This window comes from Uranotaenia lowii, chromosome 3 (genome assembly GCF_029784155.1).
Source record: "Uranotaenia lowii strain MFRU-FL chromosome 3, ASM2978415v1, whole genome shotgun sequence".
NCBI classification, from domain to species: Eukaryota; Metazoa; Arthropoda; class Insecta; order Diptera; family Culicidae; genus Uranotaenia; species Uranotaenia lowii.
This window is the reverse complement of record NC_073693.1, coordinates 46735618-46762576: the sequence shown is the minus strand read 5'-3', so window position 1 is coordinate 46762576 and position 26959 is coordinate 46735618. Positions and strand designations below refer to the sequence as shown.

Sequence of the window (26959 nt, the reverse complement as noted above, 5' to 3'; positions counted from 1 at the left end):
CTACCGATTTTTTATTTTATTTTTTTTTAAATCACAATTTAGATTAGTGAACATTTTTTTAAGGTGAGTGTGTATAAAAAAAACTTACAGGGGGATTCGAAATCATGAAACACTATAAAAATAATAACTTGGGGCTTCTAAACGTAAGGAAATAGAAATCAAAAGTTGTTTTCTTGTAATCTTTTGTACTGAAATTAATTTGCAATTTTTGAAAATTGCATTTTCTAAAACATTACAGTTCGAGATTACTACAAAATCTTGTTACGTTTAAAAATATATTCTTTTCTTGGGCAATCTCTTGTCTTTGAGTAGTTTCATTGTGTTTTTAAAATTGGAACACATTCCGTTTAAGATAAAGATAAAGATTAAAATAATCTTCAAAATAAATTCAGTATGTATTGTTACAAAAAAAATTTCAAATTTAATCTTCTTCGTTATAGTTCAAATCAGCCGATAATCAAAATTTCAAAACTTTATTATTGAAATCCAACATATATTTTTATAAATTTTCTAATTAAATTGTTTCATTTTATACTTAAGAACCATTTAAGCTAAAGCTCCACTTTTCAGGTAAAGAACACGGTACTTAGTTGTTGGTTCTTCTAGTACTTTTGAATGTAAAAGTTTTCTTGATTTATGATTACGCGGATTCCATCCCGGTCCCAGTCCTGTCCAGCTGAAGATACTGCCACTTGATGAATGGTCTCGCTGTGCCGGATTGCATTTACATCATTTGAAATCCATGGGTTTAAAATTCTTAGCTTGTATGATAATTTTTCTTCACGATAAATTTTGCTGTCAAAAAAATTACGCCTTTCTTCTACGCGCATCGCCTACTATGTTAAATACTGCCACATGTACAATATTCAAAAACTACTTGAAAACTTCTAAGAGCAAGTTCACTGGTGTTGGGAAAAAGTGGTAGAAATACCACATTTTGAAACTTTTGCCTTGCAAAAACATTTTCAAGATCTGTGGCCCTCAAGTTTTTTAATATCACGTGTTGTATTTTCCCATGCTGTGATACAAAAATAGCAATATTTCTACCACATACGGTTGAAATAGAAACAGCGCTGTGAAAAAATAAAACGCCCAAAGATCTTTAAAACATTTTTGCATGGTAAAATTTTCAAAACGTCAAAATTTCTACCAGTTTTTCCCAACACCAGTGAACTTGCTCTTAGAGAAAATTTTACCTTGCAAAAATGTTTTTAAGATCTTTGGGCGTTGTAGTTTCTTACAGTACTGTTTCTATTTCAGCCGTATGGGATGGAAATATTGCTTTTTTTTGCATCACAGCATGCGAAAATACAACACGTGTTGTAAAAAATAACTTGAAGGTCACAGATTTTTGAATATGTTTTTGCATGGCAAAATTTTCAAAATTTGCTAAAAGTGTCAAAATATCTACCACTTTTTCCCAACACCCATTTGCTCTAAATCGCATTTTTTTAACATTACAGTTCTAGATTACTAAAAAAATCTTGTTACGATTAAAAATAAATTTTTTCTTGTGCAATCTCTTGTCTTTGAGTAGTTTTAGTGCGTCATTAAAATAGGCACACATTTCGTTTTTCTTGATTAAAATAGATTAAATAAAAATAAAATCTGTATGTATTCTTACAAAAAAAAAATTAATCTTCATCGTTATTGGTCAAAACTTGATTATCGAAATCCAACATTTATTTTTACTGATTTTATAAATCAATGGTTTCATTTTATATTAAAAACCATTTTAGCAAAAGTTCCACTTTTCAGGTAAAGAATACGGTGCTTATCTGTTGGTCGTGTGAGTATCTGTGAATGTAAAAGTTTTCCTGAATTCAGATTACGCGCTTTCCATCCCGGTCCCAGTCCTGTCAAGTTAAAGATATTATCACTTGATGAATGGTCTCGCTGTGCCAGTTTGCATTTACACCATTTGAAATCCACGGGTTTAAAATACTTAGCTTGGATGATAATTTTTCTTCACAAAAAATTTTGCTGTCAAAAAAATTGAGCCTATCAAACATTTTTACATGATAAAATTTTCAAAATGTGCCAGAAGTGTCAAAATTTCTACCATTTTTTCCCAACACGAGTGAACTTGCTCTTAGAGAAAGCAAAAGCAAAATGCTTTTTCTAATAAAGACTTGTAGATATATAAGTTTTCATGAACATTTCGTGAAATATTTCTTGACTGTTTAGAAAGAATTCGGAATGCTCCATAAAACTCTAATAAAACATAAACTAAGAAGTTTGTTTCAAGCTTTTTTATGTATTTTTTTTATAAGGACACGCAGTGCTTGATTTTTAAAGCGTAATAAAATAAAGTGGCAGCTCTCAATCAAAATGTCAAAACACGACACGATCAGGCTCAGGCTAGATTTGAATTGGAGCTCCCATTTTTAGACATTTTTGATAAGTCATGTGTGTTATTTTTTAGATACATTAAAAAATAATATATAAATCTTCGAAATACTGCAAATAACCGTAGTGTTATGAATATCGGTACACCTGAGTGAAATAGCCCAATTATTAGGAAAAAAACTGTTGCTTGACGCCATCATTATTCCATGATAGTGGATTCCGCTTATCTTTTCAAAGCTGTAAATTACTGAAAATCTCATAAAACATATTGAAATTCATGATGGCGGCATCCGCTCAACTTTAAAATGCTGTAAATTATTGAAAATCGTATAAAAACTCTTCATTTTGTGAATTGGGTGAAAGGACTCAGCAAGTACAAGTCAAATTTCGCTATCTCACATTTTCCATACATTACATAGGAAACAAACTTAAATCTTCGTTTTTCGTCATTTGCATAAAAAAATCAGTAACAGGAACTAAAGAAAGTGAGGAAACCACTGATTATGAAAAGTATGAAACATATTGAATAAAGAGCTTAAAATCATTCCAAAACTCGAATCAGAAAATATGTAGTTACGCGAAAAAATGATTTATCAATGTGATATTTTACTGTTAGCGAACTCGAAATTTGCATGTTTAATGATTCATTAGAATCATTGAACCAAAACGTATTTTTTTGAGAAGCTTATAAATCTGAAAGTCAAATTTATTAATTTAAGAACAGTGGCGTACAAGTTCCTGGCATAAACAATTTTGTTAATGGAAAAACTGAAGAATGCAGTACAATGCTTGCTAATTTTCAACTCTAATCTATACTCATATGGGAGGTTAATGCGATTTTCAGTGATGAACAGTGTTTTAAACTTAACCTTTCGTTTCATAAAGCAACAAATTTGCAACAATTAATGTATGAAAAAAGTGAAAAGTCTTATTTTTTTTCGTGATGTACTCATCCTTTTCAACTGTTCAACATGATTTTAAAGGAAAAATAAAAAAAAATCATGAAATGAAGGGTTAAGCGGAAGCATTTAAAGATGGCGTCAGATAGCGAAATTCGACTTATCCTAATTTACAAGTTTTCCAAATTGCGTCAGACAACGAAATTCGACTTCAACTCATGGTATTATTCTACTGGACATTTCAACAAATGCCGTTTTTATTTATTTAATTTAAAAAGTGTTTGGTTCGTTCGGAACAAAATGTAAACAAAAGGTTTATATTACAAAATAATACAAAAACTCACATGAACTAGTTGCAACTTGTAGTCTGAACAACATATTCTATCTTTGAAGTATAAATTTTAAAGTTGATTTGATAACTTTTATAGTAGTTGTCCGTGAATAATTAAAATGTTCTATAAGACATAATGAAAGCTCACGCGAGAACTCGGAAATGAGGAACCCAAGGTCTTTAAATTACTAGGTTCTCTGACTTTTACAGTCAGTAGGCGTGGAGAGCGCGGTGACGTGGGGTGATGCTCGTTATCTTTGTTTACAAACTAGCAGTGTGCTAAAATGAAAAGGCATGATTTGGTCTCAACTGTTCCGTGGGTTAAAGGTAAACAAACGCAACGAAGCAATCAACATGGCTGATTCTGAAATTTGAATGATCGTATCACCTTCTATTTACCCCCCCCCTTGGAGGAACCCATCCAACGCATTTAATTGGTTGGCTTGCGAGAGAAACGTCAAATTTTAGCATTTTGTATGTCTCTCATAAAACCATTTCAAAACTATTTAGCCATTTATCTGACCATAATAAAGCTATTAAGCATTTAATTGACTAAATAACGCCATGTTGGTTGCAAAATCGAAGGGTACAAAATGACACCATGTTGATGAATTCACAATGTCAAGTATTTGAAAATGTTTTCAGGCCATTAATTTTCCAAAGATTTCCATTATGTTTGCGATGTCATTATGTCATGTTTTTAAATTATATTTATTGAAGTTTTCTTTTCGCGAAATATTTAAAATTTAATTTTTTTTTCCAATAAAAATAGGTATTTTATCAAAATTTCCTTGTTCAAAATATTTGATAAGGCGCATTTATTTTAAGATTTCACACGCATTTATCTAAAACCTTGACTGGCAACAGAAAAGATGCTCATAACATAATTAAAACATAACTATTTTGTTATTAAGATAACCAGATCATATCTCAATAATGCAATCATTATTCATCAACCATCGTGATTGATGGAAAAAATGAAAAAAAATCGAAAAACCCACGGAATAGAAAAAAAAATTGCTGACAGGTTTTATAAAATCCTTGGTGACCAAAGTGTTACAGCATAATGATTTTATCAATGAATAAAGAATTAGTCATGATGACGTTTTGACGTTGACGACGGCCAAACAGCCGGATTTTTGTTTTATGTAGGGTTATGGTGATGTATGGAATGCGCTTAGGCTTTTTATAATGATTATTGTTATAGCTTTAAAGAAGTTATGCTGACCATAATAAAGCTAAAATTGTTACTTGGGATAGTGATTTAAAAATTTCTAGAACATGAAACAGTTCAACATGCAGTTTATTCTTCACGATATTAGTCGAAGCATGAAGTTAGTTCAATTTTTACGGAATAAATTTCTTTTAAATAACTTGTCAAAGCTTTCTTATTTATATATCAATTAGAAAGCTTTGACAACTCATATGTTGTTGGCCCTTGGAGCCAGAGGGGTATAAGTGCATAAAAGCTGATTTCGAGAAAAATGCACTTAAAGTTTGTTATGTTCCAAAAAAATTCCAAAGATATTGTTTATGAAATTTTTCAACGAGTATGATCTTCTAAAACAAAAACAAATCATTTGACATCATTTTTAAGAAAAACAACGTTTATTTAACGTAAATTGAGACGACACGTGAATTTTTATTTTTGCACTTATACCCCTTTGGCTCCAAACACATGCACTTATACCCCTTTGCCACAAAATAAATTCACTTAGGTATACATATTCATTTTTTACTGTTATGATGGGAAATGTACCCTGGTACAATTAATCGAGAGATTTCATGTCTAAAGATCAACCTTATATTGTCAGTTGGAGTAAATCTTTTCAAGCAACAAATTTTCATCAGGATAATTATGATAATAATTCGTGGAAAGTATTTCTATATGAATTCTTAATCAATGCATGTTTCCTGCGCCTTTTCCTTATAAATTGAACATTGGAAAAGGATTTCCGCTCATTATGAGTTGATGTTTAACAATACATTAACGACTAGTGCTTCAACGTTAATGCAATCATCCATCTCATACAAATACATATTGAACCTAGCCCAAAATTTGTGGCATACTCCATATAATTATGACCAGAAATCAGGAATTTGGAATTCATTAATTGGGGTTAGAGTAGAAAAAATACAAAATTTGATAATAGTTTGTTCACTAGAATTATCACTAAATGCAGTGAAATGATTAACTGTTAATGGAAAATTTAAACCAAATTAAATTCCACTTTTTTTTATTTTTCGTCCCCATGAAAAAAAAAACACTTCTTACTGGAAATGACATTTGGGTTGGTGGCAAAGGGGTATAAGTAAATTACTTGGTGGCAAAGGGGTATAAGTGCTGCACTTATTCCCCTTTGGCTCCAAACAAAAATTAATTTTCAGTTAGCAGGATTTTTTCAACGAGATCAAAACATAAGAAAATAATGAAAAAAAATTATGATTAAAATATCATATGATGTTTAATAGTCAAGGATTCGTTCTAGACGGTTATCTCGATTTTTTCCATTTTGTCACTTATACCCCTTTGGCTCTAAGGGCCTCATATGTTTATTATCTGAAGAGATACAACTCAGTTACGGACTTAGTTGAAAATGTTCAGCTGAAAATTCACAAGCACGATTAACAGAAAAAATGTTCGTTTTTCAGATTATTTTAACTTTCCCATACAAATCTAAAAGCTAAAATAAACTCTAGTAAACGTTATTTAAAAATCTTGAAAAATAAATTTTGAGGAGTTTTTAACCCAAACGAAGCTTTCAAGACCTCAGGGTTTGAAAAATTCGACATGTCTACCACTTGTTATGCGGTTTTCAGCATTCACTTTGTTATGTGTGTGTACTCAATTTATGTATGTTATTGATCGTGGTTGAATGTATTTAATGCCAATTGACGAAAGGTCCGATTTGTCTGGTCACTCTTGCATTGTTCAATGAAACAATTTATTCGCACCAAACCATTCAGCATCCAAAACGAAGAGAAGCGAATATGACGATATGTCCCACTAGCCGATTCGAAAATTTCAAGAATGTAACCTACTTACACATCATGTGTGGTTTGGTAGTTATAACGCCACGACGATGGCAAATGGGGATTGGATGTGGCAAAATTCTAAAAAAGGAAATAATCAATAATGTGGAAAAGGCTCCAAACCACGCGGTTTGAAAATCCGATTTCCAAAGGCTCTCTCTTCAGGCTAACGATGATGTGTGTTTGACTAGTCCATTGACGAGGACGACGACGACGATGCCCGATTTCTGTGCACCAATGGCGAGAACACAATGACGGCTCGAACTGGCTCGTTGGGGGTGAAAATTTGCCAAATCCTTCCGTCCATCCATTTCCATCCCTGGCTGCTCCTGGCTCAAGGATGCTGAAAGAGGCATTTTCTACTGAGTGGCTGGTTTGCAACTTTTGCCCTTCCAACGAAAAATCATGTCAGTGTGGTGCGATTTGATAACGGCATTGCGATTTCCACTCGATGGGGTTCAATGCTGAAGACATGTCTCTATTATTTGTGACATTGGAGATATTTGTGCATGTTCATGTATGTGAATAGCCATATTTCGAAAAAAAATTTCAGGTTGGCTTAAAAAACTGTCCATGTAAATCACAGGTCAAAATATTTGATTTTTATTTCAAAATGACAAAAATGACAAAAATGACAAAAATGACAAAAATGACAAAAATGACAAAAATGACAAAAATGACAAAAATGACAAAAATGACAAAAATGACAAAAATGACAAAAATGACAAAAATGACAAAAATGACAAAAATGACAAAAATGACAAAAATGACAAAAATGACAAAAATGACAAAAATGACAAAAATGACAAAAATGACAAAAATGACAAAAATGACAAAAATGACAAAAATGACAAAAATGACAAAAATGACAAAAATGACAAAAATGACAAAAATGACAAAAATGACAAAAATGACAAAAATGACAAAAATGACAAAAATGACAAAAATGACAAAAATGACAAAAATGACAAAAATGACAAAAATGACAAAAATGACAAAAATGACTAAAATGACAAAAATGACAAAAATGACAAAAATGACAAAAATGACAAAAATGACAAAAATGACAAAAATGACAAAAATGACAAAAATGACAAAAATGACAAAAATGACAAAAATGACAAAAATGACAAAAATGACAAAAATGACAAAAATGACAAAAATGACAAAAATGACAAAAATGACAAAAATGACAAAAATGACAAAAATGACAAAAATGACAAAAATGACAAAAATGACAAAAATGACAAAAATGACAAAAATGACAAAAATGACAAAAATGACAAAAATGACAAAAATGACAAAAATGACAAAAATGACAAAAATGACAAAAATGACAAAAATGACAAAAATGACAAAAATGACAAAAATGACAAAAATGACAAAAATGACAAAAATGACAAAAATGACAAAAATGACAAAAATGACAAAAATGACAAAAATGACAAAAATGACAAAAATGACAAAAATGACATAAATGACAAAAATGACAAAAATGACAAAAATGACAAAAATGACAAAAATAACAAAAGTGACAAAAATGACAAAAATTTCAATAATGACGAAGAAGCGTTTAACATTCCTATCCATATCCTAATATTGTTCTTAAGGTTATGTCGTGAGACGGAAAATCATGTAAAAAATAAATAAATAAAATAAATGCTCACTATCATCATTCAAATGATCACATCATTAAAGTATCTTATCGCCACATTTTGCTCCTCATAGACACCTTATTTGTTTGATGTAGTATGGAAAAAAAAGTTGAATGAGTCTGAGACCATTAGGCAGTACAAGATCTCAACAAACAAACGCTCGTGAAGCTCAAAAGAAACCATTTTTGGGCCGAGTGTGGGTGTAAATATAGCAGTTTCTTTGCTCAAATTTCTTCTCCTTCGGAAGACGTCGTCAAAAAAGGACCTTGACGTCGGTCGGTCGGCCTTCCGTCGTCAGATATTGATTTACATTCATACACGCATTGCGCTTATTTTACTTTTTCGAATCCTAGGTCTTGGAGGGACCCCAGAAGGGAAGGGAATCAGACGGTAGGTCACACCCAAATATAAACAGGACGACGTCGGCCATTAGCTACACAAACCGGCGAGTGAACGAACGAAAGGAAGGAAAAGGATTTGACAGCTTCTGGGGTACCGTATGCGAGACATTTTGATTTGTGCGTTTATTTTGCGTGAAGGTAAATTTTCTCGCTTTTTGGAGCAGCCGGCATCCAGTTTGAAAAGGGCAACCTTTTGTCGGGTTATTTGTTTTGACTTTGCTGTGTCAATAGCCGCAAACCGTTTGGAAACTGATACCGGGAAATTTCTGAGAAAATAAACGGGACATTGATCGATTTGGTTGAAGCGATTGAAACAATGTTTGGGTGTTTTTTTGTTAAACGAATTGAATCAATATGTTTTGATAATGGTGAACCAAACGTAATGGAGGAACCCCACGTTTGGGGAATCTTAGGTAGTCCATACGAAAGTCAAGACATTTAGAAAAATTTATGGAGCCATATCGTTTTTGGGAAGCTATTCACTCGGCTGTATTTGGAATCCAAAAGTTCGGTTTTTTTTGTTCAAAATATGCATAAACGTTATGGAAGTAAAATTTCGTTCGAACAGGTTCTGTTACTGTTCTGGAACGAGCAGGGGAAATTGAACCACCCTATTGAACCAAAAAGGGCCCAGTAGTACATCGCCATGCTGCTAGCTTTAACGGCAGCTATGCGCGCCAAAATGCATCGGGCATCATCGGTTCCGAAGACGATTGACACAGGGTCGAGCCAAAGTTGGTCCTTGGTTCGATCTCTTTTCCCGACCAACCAACAGAAGCGAAGGTTCACCTTATTGGAGGCAAGATTGGCCAGTGTAAGTGCCCAGAATGGTCAAGTCAGAGGCTATAAGGGCCAAAAGTATTGTGTATCAGAAGTCCTCTTAGTTTGTAAAATAATTGTTAGCTAATACAGTCCACTATTTGTAACGTTTGTTTGAATGAGTGAGTTTAATTTCTAAGAGAAATATCTGATGCTATCGCTGAATACGTCAGGGGCGATTCCTGAACAGTTACCAACAGTCTGAATTTTGCTTAAAAGAGCGATTTTGTTTTTAAATTTAAAGGGATTATTTATTGTATTTATGATCCCTCCTATTGTGGCTCCTTTATTCTTCAAACATTCAAGTTACGTTCAGACTCAAGACAGTCTAGAAGCTCAGATGCCATGAAAAATAGATCCATTTTAAATAGTGTATAAATTTTATTCAAATTTAATTTAATAAAAGTAATTTTTACAATCTTATATTTTCCCATTATATATTGTAGAGTATGCATTTCAAATTCCCCGGATATATTCGGACATGTCCGGGTTTCCAAAGTCAGATCTATAGGGGAGAATGAGGATACTTGATCCCTGGGGATACTTGATTCCTTAGCTATATCTCGAAACTGGAATGACTTACAAGGATCAAATGTTCTAGAAAAATGTGGTAAATGGAGCAAAACATGTACGCTTTAAGCTCAAAAAATTTTAACAAAATAATGTTTTGATTTATTGAACCTTGTTTGAAAAATTTCACAAAATGAGACTTGAAGATCTTTTGAATCACTTTAAAATGTTTTTCTATACATGAAAAAATTGGAACAAAAATATATATTACAATACATAAATCGTTAGAGTGTAAAATGAACTTCATAATACCATTTTTCAAAACAATGGTAAACTCTCATCATTTTTCAGATAAAGTTTTCTAAAATGTTCATTATGGGTTCAGTTGATCCCTAAAGTTCAAAAAGGTTTTTTTTTCTTCTAAATGGATCTTGATCGTTGCTCATTACAAGATTACGGTACGGTATTCAATAACGGATATTCATACAATAATTGTCTGGCAAGAAGGGCTAAGAAAGTTGATTTTCTCTTAAATTCTGAAAATAGCGCCTTAAAGTATGCAATGAAACTAGGGTTGAAACATAGTTTTGGAATTTTCTTCTTATGACATTTATAAATTGTGTAATGAGAAAAAACATTACCAAAATAGTCAATCGACATTCTTTTTTTAAAGTTTATTTGATTTTTTTCCAATCCTTCAATAAAGGATCAAGTCTCTCTTAACTTAAAAAATATCGCATTTTTTTACTTCCACGAAAATGCTTCTAGTTCCTCTACGAGTTCATCTATCGTTCCAACTTTTGGAGCGTATAAACTTGAAATAACACGCTGTCAGAAAACGCAAAAGACGGCGAGTTGCTATTTTTTCCAAATAGATATGATAAAAATAAAAAAAGGGGATCAAGTATCCCCATTCTCCCCTATATATAAAAATGAATTTCTGTCTGTCTGTCTGTCTGTTTCCTATAGACTCGTAAACTACGGAACCGATTTACGTGAAACTTGGCAGGTGAGGGTATTTAAAGCCAGGAAATGTTCCTATAATAGTTTGGGACCCCTCCCTCTCACTAGAAGGGGGAGGGGGCTCTCAAATAAAAGTAACAAGTCTTCATAACTCGAGAACTGATCATGCGAATGGCACCAAATTTGGCATGGGAGTGTATTTTGGTACGAGGAATGTTCCTCAAATGGTTTGGTACCCCTCTCTTTTCCAATGGAAAAATATGAGGCGGAGGGGGTCTCCCATACAATTTTCCTCACAATTCGAGAACTTATCAAGCAAACGGAATCAAATTTGGCATGCGAAGGTATATGGGTATGAAGATACAGAAGGGGGAGGGGCCTCTCTCACATTTTTTTGCAAAATTTGAGAACTAATCAAGCAAATGGAACTAAATTTGACATGGGTGGATATTTGAGTACGAGAAATGTTTCTATAACTGTTAGGGGTTCAAACTCTTCGATTAGGGAGATAAAGGAAGGTAGGGGGTCTTCTATACAATATATCGCATTATTCGATAACTTATCATTCAAATGAATTCAAATTTTACATATGATGTTTAAGGCTACGAGTCAAGATTCTTCGTAGTTTGAGACCCATCTGTCCTTCCATTGGGTGGATAATAAGGGGAAAGGGGATCTTCCATACAGTTTTATAGCGAATAAAAACGAGTTCCTAATATAAGATTTAAAACAATTATTGAAAAGCAATTTCAGATCATGTAAAAAAATTCAGAGCATCTAATCTTCTTTGTATTCCAATAATAATTTGATGCGAAAGCTCTCATTGTAAAGATATCGAAAATTTATTAAAAATGAAATTATTTTCACACAATCTATTGATTTTCAGGAGGTGTAGCAAAGCACACCGGGCCAGCTAATGGACAAATAAAGCAAACTAAGGACTAAATTAGGCTCAATTTTTCCGAGCTTTGATTTTTTGGAGTTTAAAAAGAGATTGAAAATTTCAAGTGGTTTTAGTCACTTCCCTTAGGATTTTTTTTTTAGAATTTTGATCGAATTCTGCTTAGATTTGTCCGGATTTAATTTTGAAAAATTCGAGATCAAATGCCCTGATATTGCCAGGTATTGTAAAAATTAGTGCTAATTTGTTCAGCCAAAAAAATGCTGGAAAAAATTTGGCACTGTTTTTTCTTCATATTTTCAAAAAATTTATGTGATGTGCCAAGACGAACTCAGAACATTAGGTTTTATTTACGCTTAATACTTACTCAATAGGGTCTCCTTAACTTATATTAGATTGAAACTATCCGAGATATTATCTCAAAGGGGCCCCTTTACCTGTCATATTAAACATTATAATACCGTTTTTCAATTGCTTTTCCAGTTTTCTTAAACTTAAACTGCAATATGATTAAAGTAATGATTAAATTTTCATTTTCTTCTATTTTGATATAATTATTATTTTAATATAAATAACATAACTTGAAACTAATTAAAATTTTTTGAATGATTGAATATCTTGAATAATCCCGTTTCTATGACATTATGATCTTATATCTATAAAATAGAAGAGGTTTAAAAATAAAGAGTATAATTTAAAAAAAAAATATGCCAAACCATGTGTCTGAAATAATTCAACCTCACTAGTGAAGGAAACGAATAAATTGAAAAAAATAATTGAGTACAATTACAACTGTTAGAGTGAAATACGATGCTTCAACGTAGAAAACAATAATCGATCAAATAAACTATAGATATTAAACATTTTGTCAAATTTGAAATGTCAATATTTTCAATTTTGGAATTATGCCATTTTTGTCAATTTTGTCATTTTTGTCAATTTTGTCAATTTTGTCAATTTTGTCAATTTTGTCAATTTTGTCAATTTTGTCAATTTTGTCAATTTTGTCAATTTTGTCAATTTTGTCAATTTTGTCAATTTTGTCAATTTTGTCAATTTTGTCAATTTTGTCAATTTTGTCAATTTTGTCAATTTTGTCAATTTTGTCAATTTTGTCAATTTTGTCAATTTTGTCAATTTTGTCAATTTTGTCAATTTTGTCAATTTTGTCAATTTTGTCAATTTTGTCAATTTTGTCAATTTTGTCAATTTTGTCAATTCTGTCAATTTTGTCAATTTTGTCAATTTTGTCAATTTTGTCAATTTTGTCAATTTTGTCAATTTTGTCAATTTTGTCAATTTTGTCAATTTTGTCAATTTTGTCAATTTTGTCAATTTTGTCAATTTTGTCAATTTTGTCAATTTTGTCAATTTTGTCAATTTTGTCAATTTTGTCAATTTTGTCAATTTTGTCAATTTTGTCAATTTTGTCAATTTTGTCAATTTTGTCAATTTTGTCAATTTTGTCAATTTTGTCAATTTTGTCAATTTTGTCAATTTTGTCAATTTTGTCAATTTTGTCAATTTTGTCAATTTTGTCAATTTTGTCAATTTTGTCAATTTTGTCAATTTTGTCAATTTTGTCAATTTTGTCAATTTTGTCAATTTTGTCAATTTTGTCAATTTTGTCAATTTTGTCAATTTTGTCAATTTTGCCAATTTTGTCAATTTTGTCAATTTTGTCAATTTTATCAATTTTGTCAATTTTTTCAATTTTTCAATTTTATCAATTTTTTTTTGTTCTTTCAATTTTATCAATTTTGTTATTTTGTAATTATTTAAATTTTTTCATTATTAAATTTTAAAAGGAATACTATTAAATGAAAGTTATAATAGGGCTATTAGTTTCTCCCGTCCTTCCACACATCGTTCCATACAGATAGCAAGCGCGCCCATCGTGTCTATGACGTCACGTACAATTCGACGTCATATTAACGATCATCTTGATTAGTGATTGCTGGACATTGCTGGCAAGCCAAATGGACACGATTTTTGGAGTGATGATTTTATGATATTTAAAAAAAAAAATTTCAAACTATTTTGTTTTTTTTCTTTCTTTTATAGATTGAAGAGAAAAAAATCCATTTTTTAAGATAAAAATCAATTTTATTGTGCGGCTCTGTTTCGCAAAAAAACGTGGAGAACAAGGGTTACAAAAATTCACACCAATACACAAATACACAGACATCAGAACTTGTCAAGCTGATTCAATAGGTACCTATGAAGGTACATACATCTAATCCCCATAATTAATGATCTCCCAAATAGGGGAGGAGCGGGCTATATGCGCCCATTCAGCAGAACACTGATTCAATCAAATATCACATCGAAGATGTGTAAAAAAACTTTACACACGTGTGCAGGAACTGTTTTCTATACATTGGAGTAATTTTTATGTTAAAATTTTCTTCTGTTTCCAAGAAAATGATTTAATTATAAGTGTTGTCTAAAATGCCGAACCTCAAACCGTGCGGGCTAAATGCGCCTAATTATGTTTTGAACGAAATTTCTGTTTTTTGGGCAATTTTTCCGTATAATTTCAAAGAAACTGCTAGAAAGTAATAATTTCCGAACGACAAAGCTAAAGTTTCATAAAAATCTATTTATATTAAAATTTTATCGAATACAGGTCGGACTCGATTATCCGGAGACTCGATTATCCGGAGACTCGATTATCCGGGGCTCGATTATCCGGAATTTTAGACTCGATTATCCGGAGTTTTTTTTTTGAATTTTTTTTTTAATTTTTATCTTGATTTTTTAAAAAATTTAGTGTTATAATTCACAAAATAATATTTTTATCAGCTTTGGACGGAGTTAGGGGGGTCAGGGGCTAGTATAGTAGGGTAACGGACTTATTTTGGACCAGGGGACCTATTTTGGACCACCTTGTCTAGCTCTTTTATGAAGCAACTAGTAATGAAAATAAATAGTGCACAACATCAAGTGCTCGGGCTTTAACTATATCTGGTTAAAAATTCCATGAAATGTTGCTTTATAAGAGAGCTAGACAAGGTGGTCCAAAATAGGTCTACTGGTCCAAAATAAGTCCGTTACCCTAGTTGTACTTTATATTAAAACTCGGTTATCCACAGTGTATTGTTCAAGATCAAACTCATTAACTCTATCATACATAATATAAATATGTGGTCAACCAAGAACGTAGCTAGGAACAGGAGGGGTAAGAATAAGAGTTGTCAATATGTTTAACCCTCTACATCCCATGGTAGCACAAGTGATCCACAACATTTGCGTCTTTATCAAGTTTGTAAATCTACTATGATGCAGTCAATAATTGTATAAACTTCCTTGTGTACTCATTGTGCTTGTCTATAATCCTTCTTGAAATTTAGATATAGTAACTATTGAAAAACAATCTAGCAACTATTGAAACAATCAAAAACTTTTTTCAACGAATTACAACTTTTGAGGCCATGGGGAACAACTTTTGTTCAAGCTCTTTCCTTACAAAAGCTTTTTTGTTGTTCAAATATTTAAAAAAAAATCGTGTGAAGTAACGGGTTAATTATTTATTATCTAGTTTGATTAGTTATCGATTGTCTTCGGTTGATAATGAGTGGATTTTGAAATGTACTTTAGTTTATTTACAAAGTATGATCAAATGTACAAACGTGAACGTAGTAAGAAAAAGAGGGACTTATGCTAGGGTGTCATTTCAGTATGTTCCCCTTTTGATATTCTTTTTTGTTACATTCTCATTTTGTTTAAATAAAATTTATATTTCTTGTCAGGAAACTTCTCGTTTATTTAAGCTTAAAAACATATTCATTCATTGAATAACGAAGCATGAGAACAAAAATCACTTCCGAGGTGTGTCAGGTCAAGGTAAAGTGAAACCAGTAATTGTATAATATTACATATTTGTTTTTTTTTTTTCTTATCACGACTTTACCCCTTTTTCCTATAAAAATGATTTCTGGCTTTACGCCACTGCATTTTACGAAAATAATGCACAAAAAAATTACAATTTAACGTCTTCAGACTGAAAAAAAAACATTTTTTTATGATTCGATTATCCGGAAGATTCGATTATCCGGAGTGAAAATAAAATCGATACTCCGGACAATCGAGTCCGACCTGTAAAACAAAAGTTAGGGTTTCCATACTATGGAGGCAGTTCATCCATGAGAAAAGCATTATCAAATCTATTTTTAGATCGTCAATTCTCTCTTAAGATGTTATACAGAGCTTAGATTTGAAGGTTTAATGATAAAAATCATTTATTAATTCTATTTAACCTGTTATTTTAGGATGGAGGCATTTTACAAACATGATGGGGGCATACAAAAACACTCTATTATTGCACTATATAATCATTATTAAACCTCCACAAAAGCTGAAATATGTTTAATTTCTTAAGCTAATTTGAGTAAGAAACAAAAACCATCATAGTTTTGTTTTAAGCTTCTTTACGTATAATTTTTAAAAGTCAATATATTACATCAAAAGGTATCTAAACCTTGTATGAATTTTCAAATTTTTTTAAGTTGGTTTATTGATAAAATTCTTTCTTGCCTTATGTTTAAAGCGTATTACCCTCAAAATGTATTGATTAGATATGTTGCCTTGTTTGCCATTTCGTCAAACGGCCGTAGGGTCATTTAACCCGATAGGCCCATTTAGGAAACCTTTCCCCTACCTTTGTGTAAGAAATGCAAAAAGGTAGTACTGTGCTCTTTATCCGCTCTCTTGTAAGCTCTGAATGTCACCCCCCTCAGGAGGTTCTAGATTATAAATATCCAAAACACAAGCATATCTTAGCATGAGGTTAGAAAGCAGTTACTCGCTTTCAGTCCTTGGCTTTTATTATTTCCACTATCCATAATTTATTTAAGATCTATACATTTATGGGTTATTATTTCCTTGCCTATGGAAAACATTTATTAAATGTTTTCGTCTATTTTCTGACTGGAAAAAAATGCACACAATATTTTTCTTTTTTTTTCAATGTCAAAAAATCTATCAAATCTTGCACCCTTTCGTTCCGAAGAACGAAGAATAATTTCCATTATCAGTAGGAAACAAGTTTACAATGTACGAACAATTTTCGCCTATTGCACATTTGGCTCTGCAGCTTTCTGCAAATGTGCTGCTCCTTTCCTCTTGGAAAAAGCATTCAACAATAAAAACGGAAACAGGGCAGCTGATCGAGAAAAGGGGTACAGTGGGGTAGTATATTCTTAAAAATTAGTATACACATGAAAAACTCGCCAGTTTATAATTACGTGTATGTTCACAGGGAACAAATTATTTGATTATTTTTGGAAATGTCTTTAATTTTATTTTTCAAATTCAAAATTATAAGTCGTTTTACGCCACGGAAGCTGTAAATACCAAAAGTGGTGAATCTCATCCACCCGGAGTCTCGACCCTACGAGAGCTGCTAAACACTCTGGAGCATGGAACAATATCCATTATAATGATTACGAGGACAGCAGCAGCGCCATCATCTGTGTGTCTCCACCCCCGCAACTGCTCTCCTCATCAATTGGAGATTCCTTTCGGAAATCTGTGTTTTTTTCGTTCGCTGACTCGCTGGTTTTTCCCTCCAGTTGGTCGTTCAGTCGCTTGAAGCCTAAGCAGCATTTTCATAATTCATTTCGTGTGCCTTGGCTGAACACTTCTCTGGTTGGATTTTTTTCTTCGGTGAGGTTCCTCTTCGCCTTCAGCAGAGATACAATGACTCCTCCCCCGCAATTGTAAACGATGCACAACCGAGTCAGTGAGTTAGAGCGAAATTTATAAAAAAAAAAATAATAATAACAGCAGCAACTTCTAGCTTGGCGGATTCTCCAAATGTCCTGGCAGCATTTTAGCTGCTGCATGAAAAAAGGAAACAACACAAGAACAAGAAGCTTCTCACTCACGTGTTCGCCGGTTTTGGTGCTTGATTTTTTACTTTTCCTCCCTGGTTTTTTTTTACTACCTTTCTGCTGCCACAATGTACAAGACAAGATGCAATGTAGAGGTCCTCGAGCCAGAGTAAGGATGCAGTGAGCTTTTCATCTCTTGTGCACGATTTTCCATTTGCATCTCCCGAGTTTGCAATTCGGCCGGCCGACTGCCATCAGGCCTCTCCAGCCCCTTTAGTTAAAAAAAATGGGGGAGAAAGTTGTAGAAAGATGAGCATTAGCATAAATACACACTTCCACACACATGCACACAGCACCGCCTAGAAGGGTTCGGTTTTGGCCTTTCCGACAAGACCACAAGTAGCAAGAATCGGGAACAGAGGACGGGTTCTTGTGAAGGTGCAGATGCAAATGAGACTTCAACCGGGTTGTGTCTAGTTCTACCTTGGCCTCCTCGGAGGCTCACTTGGTTCTCGAAAAAATGGGGAAAAAGTGACTTTGAAACACTTCACTGCCACCCTTTCGCGACTCCTTCGCCCCCACCAAAGGTCGGTGGCGTGCTTGAAAACATGTGTTATGTCAGCAAAAGGCTCAACGGATTTTTTCTGTACGCTTTTCCTTCTCCTCTTTTGGGCTCTTTGTTGGCATTCATCAAATATGGACGGAGGCTAGGAAGGCTAGAATCCGGGTGTATGGGTAAGTTAAAGTTGAATTTAGCTGCTGCTGCTGATGCAATGTTGCTCGTTAGGAGTAATGAGAGGATTTTTTTCCTTTGTATTCACATACTTTAACAAATCTGGAAATAATTTGTGAAATTATTTGTTCGAAGCCAACAGTTATTCTATAACATATATGTACATTAGACTAGTACACTTTTCGGCTTTTTCGCAGATCAAAGCCGGACTCATATGGGTTGTTCCTCATGCAATTTCAAATATTTCTGCCAAATTTTAAATCTATTGAACTAATTTCTGTTCTGCGCAATGAGTTTTTGTTAAAAAAGTTCATTTTTCTTGAAAATTTTCTTATGAGAGTTCTAGCATGCCCCTTTTAATATGAAACGATAATTTTAGGATGCACGGTGGTTGATATTATTAGCAGTTTTATGGATCTGTTTTAGATAACCGTTCAAAACAAACCGAAAAAATTTAAGAAATCAGAAACTACCATAAATCTACAGTTAAAGTTAAAAATCTACAGTAAATTAGAAAAAAAAAATTTTCGCAAAAGCTTTTCTTGTAAAACTAGCCTTTTTATTACCTTTTTATTTGATGTAATAAACATACAAATTGGATTTATAGCGGTCAAGTTATTTACAGACGTTTGCAACAAATTTGAATTGATAAAATATTTTTCATTCAAGTTTTCTCCACACCAACTTGTGCACAAGTAAAGATATTTTATTCAATCTAGTACCCCATGACTGAGCCAGGAGTTAAAAAAAAGCGCGCGCTTTGATCAAGTTGTATGCAAGTTCTTTTGATGCCACGTTTTTCAGGTGGCATGAAGCTAAAACTTGAATAGGAACATAATTATGATTTGAAAGCTGATGCATTAATATTTAAATAATTTTGCTCCTATTCTTGCGATAATTAAATCTTAAACATCAAATGATTGATAATAAACAGGGCTATAGTAACAAGAAAAGATTTTGTGAAAAATAATTTATTCGGATTTACTCCAGATTTTAAGCCTTCAACTTGTAGGTAAAATTTCGGTACAAGTTGGTAGTTTGTGATTTTTTAATTATGCACTTTCAATTCATTAAACAAATTGCATAAAAATTTGCTTGCATTAGAGTGTCGTACTCGGGATTTTCTGCCTGAGAATTCCCAGGAACAATCGGGAAATCGAGAATTCCCGAATCCCCGGAAATGCTAAAATCCCGGGAATTCCCGAAGCCAATAATCTTGATCTAAATTGGAAAAATGATGATCCTACCTTCATGTATGGCTTAGACTTGAATTTTTTGTCTAAAAATTGGCTTATACAGTGAGCGAAATAAAAATAGTACGACTATGAGTTTCGCTTGTAGAAATATAATTTTTTTTTATTTGATCATGTTATGATTGAACGAAAATCGTCAGAATTTTCTTCTACAGTTAATTTTAACCTGTTCAACGGATAAATCAAGCAGTAGTTTATTTTTTTTAAAGAAGCAATTGGCGTTGAGGACCAAAAATAGATATAAAAAAGGGCGCGAAATAAGAATAGTACCACTTATATTTTTCTACAGAAATCATCTTAAAATTTACTTTACAAAAGTTATGCACTTTGCACTTTGCACTTTGCACTCAAATTAATTTTAAGAAATAAGAAATGTTTCTATGAACCTTTTATAAAACAAAACTGCGACTTTAGGCGTTTTCTAGCATTCCAAAGGTTCTAAAAGGGGTTTTGAGAAATTTTCCTCCAGCGCTTTATCAAACTGCTTAATTTCTTGAAACGGAACGACAAAACGTCTATTGAAGGCAAATAAATGAACGCTTCGAAAAGAGTCAGAATGTTCCATTTGGCAACATTCATCATTTAAAACTTCCGTTTCGCAAACTGTTGTCAGTAGCAAAATTATCGACAAAGAAATTACATATTTTCAAACAAAAGGATAGTTATCTGAAAATTTACGACATTTGATGAATAACCTGAAGTCTAGCTAACCAACTTCTATCGATAGTGAAAAATCTTTATCATTTTTTTCAAATTTTTGCAGCAAGAATCAGTCAAGTTTGTCGGTTAAAGTATTTTGTTGGATTGGATTGGATTTTATAATTCCTTATTGAATTTTTGAGACATTAAAAAAGTTTGAAATGTTTTCAATACAACTGCCTGAAAATTTTAAGTACCATATAGATAAAGTTTAGTATGCAGTAGAGTGTTAAAATCCTCGTTTTCAATTTTTCCCGGAATCCCGAGAATTTTCGGGAAAAGGATCGTCAGATTTTCCGATTCCCGGGGGTACTAAAATGGCCGGGAAATGGATATTCTTGTTTGCATGATCTTTGACCTTCGAGTGAACGATAGAAATTCTGGTTGTATAAAATAAAAAAAAAAATTTGATTTTTTTATTTATAAATAAATTTTCAATACTAAGTTTTGATTGTTAAATATTTACTCGTTTTTTAAGTCCTAAATGAAAAAAGAATAAATATTCACATTGCATTCCATTTTTTAATCATTGTGTGAGAATTTACTGCATTCTCGATTATCAAATTTAATGCTAAGGTATTCTTTAAATCTCAGAATAAAATATTTTATTTATTTTCATTTTTCATTCAGCATTGAATTCGAGATTCATAATTATTTTAATGGTTTACTCTTGAGTACAAACCCTTACTCATCCCAACCATCAATAGTTAATATTTTGAACTCTATTTCTGAGTTCTTAGTTAAATTTTAACAATTTGTAATAAGATTTTATATTGTTTACGTTCGAACCTGGATAAGCAAGAGTCCATTGGATCGAACACTTTTGCTCGCTTATAGAGCTTTCTCACTTATTCAGGGACATAAACGCATAAATGATGAAAATTTATTCAGGAAAGCAAACAAAACTGCACAAAATCTATATTTATTGTGATTTTGTCGTAAACATTAAAAAAGAATCAGTTCAAAATCTCCCAAGCGAGTTTATAAATGGAATTGAAGAAGTTTGTAAGTATGCTAGGTTTTGATGATTTTTTATTTCAGTTTTCTTTGGAACCATAATGTCATCTGGATACCACCACTTTATTCCGAAAACATGATGTTCTCCAATTCCACTAGAAGAAGCTTTGTTTTATAATTGGTCCTGACGATTTCTCTCTCATATATCTAGAGGTTTTTTCGCTTATCCAGGTTCGACTTTATATAAAATTAACACTCTACTGCATGGACTATGGATCCGTTGAGAAAAAATTTTCGTCAACGGAAATAACTTTATTGACCGTCAACTAAGCTATTTAAGCCAAAAACAAAATTGTTTTTCAAATAGTTTTTAATGTTTTAGCAGTTTAAGAACTGAGATAAATATAAATTAAAACTTTTTTTTACTTTTTATAATTGCTAATTGAAATTTTCAAGTTTCTTATACAGTATTTAAGTACTCAATTATGCTTTGTGCAATTTATGAATTTCCCAGGACAAAATGTAAAAAGAACATCGTGGGAATATAAGGACTCGTATGCAGTAGAGGATTAAATGTTGAAATCTCTTTAAACTCTCTGTAGAAGCTGATAATCTGTAACTGCTGCTGCAACTTGCTTATATACGGTATTTGATTTTGTAACTTTTTGCGAAAGTTTTTTTTCATTCCATTTAAAAAAAAACACGTTAATTATGATTCTGTGTCTAATTTTTTATTTTTTTTATTTATTTCAGAGTATTTTTTAAATGCATAATTTAATTTGGATTCTTTTTCTTAATATTTATGAATTTTGTACAAGAACTCAATATGTTTTTATTATGTTTTTAATTTAGTTGTTGAGGATGATGAACAATAAAAATATAAATTTAAAAGGCTTAAGCAAATATAATCAAGATATTCAAGGCCCTCCAAGACTAGACATGTCACTGTTTATTTTATCAATTTTAAAATCAATGCAATATTCTCAAACCTGAATCATTTAGAAAAAATAATAAGGAACCAGAATAAAATTACCCAAAACATATCTATTACTTACTGAATCAAACTGAGAGTTAGTCAATCTGACAAATAAATGAAACACATACTATTGTTGCATAAAGTGTTTTCATCCTAAATTGGTAAAAGTTCAGGCTCTTATTTATCCTTAGTTACAGTAATTTTTAATGCATGAATAAATTCCGTATGAACCTTCTAAACATCTAGCGATGCAGTGATAAGTTTTTTTTCAATTTCCATAAAACATTGAAAAAAGAATTGAGTTTCATACGAAAACCTTATTCCAGGTTTGAATTTAGTGCCCCAAATTAAGTTGAAATCATTTGAAAATAATGAGAATATTGTCGACCTGTTTTATTTCTATCTGAATATTGATTTCAATACCGATTTTAAGTTTCGAATGACCCATCTCACAGTTTCATTATCAACTCTAAAAGGCTGAACATATGGCATTCAAACTTACGGAAAATTTTTGTGAAACATTTTTGAAGATTTTAACATTGTATCCGATGGTAAGAATACTAGAATTATTTAGAAAAAAAATACTACCAGGTTCAGGACGATTATATGTGGTTCTTCCCGTTTGCCAATTACATTTGAAAAATTCATTGCCTCATATAAATCATCTGTTTGATTCCATCTCAAGTCTCAATAGACTAGAGACAAAAAGTTCAGCTGCCACAAGCAAATTGGTTCCAAGCATTTTGAAGACCCTGTGTGACAGAATAATCCTTTTCTAATGGACGGGTCTCGATCGGAGTTTAATATACCATACAATTCATCTCTTCAATGCATAATAAAATACTTTTTTCGAAGAAGTAGCAGTAGCAAAATTCCTCTCGATTAGGGAAGCAGCTGGGAGCTTTCCTGCAGATTCATTCGTCCCGCACTCTGAGAAACCGGCGATGGTAAAGTGAATAAAATTTTCCATTTGAAAATTTAAATTTATCACCGCACCAGGCCCCCCAAGCAGCAGCCGGTTGCCTGACGGAGGGAAGCTGCTGGTGCGTTACACTTCTTCTTCCGTCTCGGAGAACTTCCGCTTCCGGAAGAAGACAGCTGGGGTGTTGGGAAAAAAAGAACTGCTGAGAATGGCTGTTTGAAGATAAAATAAACTATAGCTCTAAGGTGCTTTATGTCAATACTGATGTTATGAAATCGCTTGGTACATCTTTGTACCTGAAAATGATCACATTTTCATATGTGATGAAAGAAATTAGAGAAACATGAACTATCAAAGAACGAAAGAACATAAGCCGTAAATATCATGAAAATTTCAAAAAAGATACAACGGCTCACCGACAGGACTTGAACCTGCAATCTCCGCTTCGGTACAACGGCGCGTTAGCCAATTCCACTACGGTGAACGTGATGGAACCGGCGAACACGAGCAATCGAGCTCTGCCGATCAACTGCTGGACCTTCTATCGAAACACCATGTATATCCCGCATGCAGGGATGTCAACCTTCCAGATTTTGTCTGGATCTTCCAGACTTTTTGGACTTTTGCCAGACATTTTTTTAGGTTTCCAGACTTCCAGACTTTTGACATTTCTTCCAGACAATTCCAGACTTTTGGGTTTGGACATTAATAATTATTAATTAATTATAAGAAACTATGAAAATTCAAATTGGCCATGGTGTTATATGAAAGGAAATGATAGATTTTATGAATTATAAATTGAAAAGTGTTCGAAACTTATTCATAATGGCAAATGCTTTGAAGATGAATATTCAATCGAGAGTCAGTCAGAGCACGTGACTGGTATAGTAACAGAAAAAATACGAAACGCAGAGAAAACTTGGATTTTGAAACAAATCAAAATTGACTTTGATTTAAAATATTCGGTTTTTTTAATTAAATTCCTGTTTTCTTTGAATCAATAAATTATTTTTATGATTCGAAAAAATAATTTTGGAAAGAAAGAATTAATTTTTTGAACTGAATAATTTTGGACTTTGATTTTGAACAAATTCTTGGATTCAAAAGATATTTGTCCACTTGCACTTTTTATTGAGTTGAGTTTTCTTTCAACCAAAAAAAAAATGTTTTCAACAGAAAGGAATAATTGCTTTATATTGAAACTTCAAACTTAGAAGATATTTTAGATTGAGCAAAAATCGAATGCGAATAATTCGAATAAGAGACAGCTATTTAGGAGAATTCTTGATGAAAAATGGTAAGTGTGTGTTAATCCGTTAATCTAAAAGTGAATATGTAAGATTGCATATAAAATCTTGCATTTTTACAGGACCACGACTGGTTCCACCCCAAATCCTGATTATCTTTGGCCCAATTTTCATCGTCATTCACCAGTTGGATGACCAATCAAGCTAGCAACCGGAATTTCTTCCGGAAATCTATTGAGCGACCCAAGAAGAATGCCCTCAGGCCAAAATTAGGACCGGATGATTCAATTATAGTGAACCAATTTATGATGTAATTTCTTTGTTTTTCTTATTCAAAATTCCTAATAGGAACTTCGGATCAACAGAATATATTTCTTACAATTATAATAAAAGGAAAATGGTTCAATGAACCAAATCTAAATCTCAATAACATTGTGGCAAACGAAAACAACTTTGCTCTTTTGATGTTTTTTGTTTCAAAGCATCAAGATTTTGATTGAAAAGAAAGATTCTTTAAAACCAAGGAAAATACCTTTTAACCAAAGCAATATCTGTTTAAACAAAAATCAAAGAAAAAAATTCGGCACTCTTCTTTGAAATCAAAAATCATTCCGCTGCGTGTATTGCAACTTGCAAAATTGATCTTTGGGGCCGTGGACCACGTGGACAGAAAAATGAGATTTTTGACCCCTCCTCCCCCTCCGTGGACAAGCGTGGACATTTGGCAAACCCCTACCCCCCTCCCACGTGGACAGATTTGAAAAAGTTTTTATTTTAAATACCTATAATTAAAAGTTAGAAAACACCACTTTTTGCCGTTTTGTTATTCAAATGGTTGATTTTGAAAAACCGAATAAGAATTTCCTTTAAAAATTAAAATTTTTAAATTTCGTTATTACCATATTTATCACTTGCTTTCAAGTAGCTGCTTACTTTTTAAACTTAAACTGGGAAGGTATACTATTTGAAGATTTTGATTTAAACTTCTTAATATTTATTTACCTTTTGAAAATATTTTTAAAGTAAGCATGTCCACGTGGACATGACCCAAACCCCTAACCCCCTCTCCGTAGACAAGCGTGGACATTTCCAAACCCCCCTCCTACGTTGTCCACGTGGTATGTGAACGGCCCCTTATGGTGACCAAAAAAAAGTTTGCCACCTTCAAAACTTTGGTGTCCAGACATTTCCAGACAATTCCAGACATTTTTTCAAAATCTTCCAGACTTTTCTGAAAAATAGTTGGCAACCCTGCCCGCATGTGATCTTTCCCTCTATTGATCTCTCTTGTTTCTTTAACCCCACCCATCGACTCGGGATTTTAGCCGAGCGAGCACATGGTCGATTGCTTCGGGTTTGCCGCAACTTACGGTCAGATGAAGAAGCAATCAGTGCCGCTCAAGGTTCCGAGCAGACCAGTTACACAGGGAGGTGTTGCTCTGTTGAAATCAATACTGATGTTATGAAATCGCTTGGTACATCTTTGTACCTGAAACCAAGCGATTTCATAACATCAGTATTGATTTCAACAGAGCAACACCTCCCTGTGTAACTGGTCTGCTCGGAACCTTGAGCGGCACTGATCCGCGATGCCAGGTAAATGGTTGACGTTTTGTAGTTAGGAAAAAAGGTAAACAAAAGTGTGTAAATTTTCGATGATTTTAAAACTCATTTTACTACGGATTTTTACTTCAGAGATCTCTTAAAAAGTAAGTAGAATTAACTTTTAGGTCTTCTTGTAGTGTTTTAAATTATTTTTTGAAAAGTATTGATAGCTACTAAGCGATAAATTGAGTTTCAAAAACCGGTGTTTTTCTTGCTATTGAAAACACACCTAAGTATTTTAAAAGTTTTTGAATGAAAAATTGATATTTTAACAAAAACATTCATCCAAAAAAAATGTTGGAGATATTTGTAAGCTAAATTTACGAAAGTTCTGTTTTGAAAAGCATTCTAACAAGAAAAAAACCTGGTTGAAAAAACTGGAATTTTATCCTGATTTCTGTTAACCAAAGTAACAAATTTGATGTTTTTTTCTGGAATTAACGGAGTGTTTGAGTTGTTTTTTGTACTGGAAGAAGATTTGAAATTATTTAGATTTTTTATAGATTTATTTTACAGTTGTATTTCATTTATGAAAAATGCACTTTTGAAATGTCTGCTCTTATGTTAGAGCTGTTTGCACATTTTTCGAAAAATTTTGTAAGAAATCAAATGTGTTTCTGTCGGCATGTCTTGCAAGTACCTTCTCATGACAAAATTTTGCAAAATGATTGTTAAAAAATAACATTAGGAGTTAATTTCCTTTTAATTATATGCCTTTTCCTAAAAGCTTCCTAAATTCTCTAAACTCTAGTATGGAGCACTTGGTGGCGCTACTGTTTGGTTAATATCTCGGATTGCTTCTTCATCTGACCGTAAGTTGCGGCAAACCCGAAGCAATCGACCATGTGCTCGCTCGGCTAAAATCCCGAGTC

The 26959-nt window shown here is 32.5% G+C and overlaps 1 protein-coding gene across 3 annotated transcripts in view; it reads right to left on the bottom strand.

The window, feature by feature from the left end:
- Nucleotides 1–26959, bottom strand: part of LOC129752380 (uncharacterized) — a 238786-nt gene that overhangs the window by 167209 nt on the left and 44618 nt on the right. The window lies entirely within an intron of this gene.